This window comes from Ananas comosus, unplaced genomic scaffold (assembly GCF_001540865.1).
Source record: "Ananas comosus cultivar F153 unplaced genomic scaffold, ASM154086v1, whole genome shotgun sequence".
Lineage (NCBI taxonomy): Eukaryota > Viridiplantae > Streptophyta > Magnoliopsida > Poales > Bromeliaceae > Ananas > Ananas comosus.
Genome location: NW_017891439.1, coordinates 11,658 through 14,727, shown reverse-complemented (window position 1 = coordinate 14,727; position 3,070 = coordinate 11,658). Strand labels below are relative to the sequence as shown.

General features: G+C 43.1%; 1 long non-coding RNA gene across 1 annotated transcript; it reads right to left on the bottom strand.

The window, feature by feature from the left end:
* Window positions 1–683: 683 nt before the first annotated feature.
* Window positions 684–1,255, bottom strand: LOC109704931. The gene is made up of 3 exons (XR_002214542.1): window positions 1,186–1,255; window positions 848–1,099; window positions 684–751 (listed from the first exon to the last, which is right to left on the bottom strand). It is a non-coding gene; the product is annotated as an uncharacterized LOC109704931 (long non-coding RNA).
* Window positions 1,256–3,070: the final 1,815 nt, after the last annotated feature.

Sequence of the window (3,070 nt, the reverse complement as noted above, 5' to 3'; positions counted from 1 at the left end):
AAATGGGCAAAGAGCACAGCAAAATCCGATCTGTCGGCAACATGTTTCAAAGCATGCATGGCATTAGTATGCTATGTTCTATAGCTCTCGATCTATTGATCAGGAATTCTCAGCATGACTAAGATATTGGGGCAGTAACTAGTATCCACTAGATTAATAGCAGCATGGGCAAGAATAATCACAGTTACATATGGGACATTAGAAGCTTTCTATTATATGGCATGCATCGCATTATAGTCATAAAACATATTCTTGTTGGCCAGGACTTTACAAAAGCATAATTATCATGTCTTATTATTTAACGTTAACTCAATTAAACATAAACATATAGCATAAGTAACAATTGGGCATGAATTCTCTCTACTTGCATCAGAGGTGGCCCTAATCAAGGTTATGGCAAAGAAGTTCCACACAACCCTATTGTGACAATATCGCCCAACTACATTAATTCCATACATATAGAACATAGGGGAGCTTCACTTGCTCTGGTTAGGTCAAACCCACCTATTACTAAGCTCAAACACAGTCCTCAAGAGTTCGTAATTCAGCTCCACAAGACTCCACCCTACTGAAAACAAACATCAACACCGTGTCAAAAAGACGACCGAAATGTCCGATTTCGGCCTAATTCGCATTTAGTACTAGATAGTAACTTAATTCCCTGTTTCGGATCACATTGGTACCTCAAATTAAGCATCCAATTGCTCTCCAATGCCAACTGAAGACGATCCAAGGCTCGATTGCAATCTCGCTGCGAACAACGTCAAAATGGCATCAATATAGTCGATTATAAGCTATAATAGTCGAATTCTTGCAATTTCAGCTTCCTACTGAAATTCTTGCTTACCTCGGGTTAGAACACCTTCTAACACAACCTTCTAGGTTACCAAAATGGCTTAACGTGGTTCACAAACTGCTGCGAGCAAACGTTTCAAAAACTACCTCAACTACGAGTAAAGTATCCAAAATCAGCTACTACTTCACTTAAGCAGTGTAGTAGCTTAATTCCCTGCTTTGGAGCTGCTTAAACCTTAAGTTTTGATCCTCCAAGAGCTTCCAAACATCAGCCAAGAATCATAAGACACGCCGTCGCCACCTGCTGCGAAAAAGATACCCAAAACAACATTAATGTGAAATATCACTCCCTAAATTAGTCAAAATCTAATTACTAACCAAGAATCTTACCTACCACTAGCTGCGACACCCTCCAAACCAGCTCACCGGGTCGCAACAACAGCCCAAAGTGCTACTTGTAGCTGCTGTCAACCACAAACCCGAAATCAGCATCAATACCCTACTACAAGTACATCTATGGCAAGGAGTTGGGTTAGTTACCTCATTTCCCCTCCCCACAGCTACTTGATGGTCCAGCGCTGCGAAAAGCTCTCCAAAATCCTTCCTCATACTTCCATATAAGCTCTGCGACGCTCGCAACACGCAGAAAACCGACGTCGCGACGAGAACGGGCGAAAATGTCGAATCCTTGTAGAGAGAGGAAGATCTTAGAGAGAGAGAGTGGAGAGCTGAAAAAAACCCTATTTCCCTGAGCTTACTAGTGATAAGCATCAGCTGGGTCGAGCTGGGGGAGATAAGGATGGATAGGTAAGGTGAAAAGACCAAAAGAGCCCTGCGGTCCCGCAGCAGCTGACTCTGCTGCTTGCTGTACTGGTACAGGGTAATGGCTGTACCGGTACACAATGTAGAAAATGCTGATTTCGAAATTGCAATGCACTTTCTCACTTCTAACTTTCCAATCATCCTCTAACTTGCTCAAAAACTTGTCCAAACCTTATTAGAACATGTGGAATAGTTCCACATCTCATTCTACACACTCGAACTCCGCAGTTTGCACAAGTTCAGTGTATTACATTTCACCCCTCCTAAAAAGAAGTTTCGTCCGCGAAACTTGTAAATACTTACCTCAAGATTCTGTCGTGACAAGATAGGGGTTGTGCTCTAACATCGTACTCTCCAATTCCCAAGTGGCCTCTCGCTCATCATGATTGCTCCAAAGTATCTTCACATACGGTATTTCGCGATTTCGAAGCCGTTTCACTTCTCGAGCTAATATTCTCACTGGATGCTCCTCAAAGCTCAAATCTTCTTGTAAGTCCACTGGAGTACTTTCCAATATGTGAGTTGGATCAAAAACATATTTTCGAAGTGTAGATACGTGAAATACATTATGCACTTCCGATAGGCTTGGCGGCAAAGCAAGCCGATACGCTACGGGGCCAATCCGCTCTAATACCTCGTAGGGTCCAATAAAGCGAGGGCTTAACTTCCCTCGAATACCAAATCTCTTAACCTCCTTTGACGGTGACACCTTTAAGAATACATGATCGCCAACTTGAAATTCCAGTTCTCGTCGACGTTTGTCCGCATAACTCTTTTGTCGACTTTGGGCTGTCAATGGACGTTCTCGTGCTAGTCGAACTTTAGCTTCAGCCTCTTGTAATACGTCTAGATCCAAAACCAATCTCTCACCCACTTCATTCCAATGAAGTGGTGATCTGCACTTTCTACCATAAAAGGCTTCAAAAGGTGCCATCTGAATGCTTGCTTGATAACTATTGTTATAAGCAAATTCAGCCATCGGTAAGAACTGTGGCCAACTGCCGTGGTAATCAATCACGCAGGCCCGCAACATATCCTCGAGGGTCTGGATGGTACGCTCGGACTGTCCATCACTCTGGGGGTGGAAAGCAGTGCTAAAATCCAATCGAGTACCCAAAGCTTCCTGTAAACTCCTCCAGAAATGTTAAACAAATCGGGTGTCTCGATCAGAAACAATAGAGGCTGGTACTCCATGTAATCGCACAATTTCATCAAGGTACACTTGTGCGAGTTTCTCCCTTGACCAAACTGTATGAATTGGGATAAAGTGGGCAGATTTGGTCAATCTATCTACAATTACCCAGATTGCATCATGGCCTGCTTGTGAACGAGGTAATCCAACGATGAAATCCATAGTGATCCTTTCCCACTTCCACACTGGTATGGGTAAACTCTGTAATTTTCCTGTAGGAAGTCGATGTTCAGCCTTAACCTGCTGACAGGTTAAGCATCT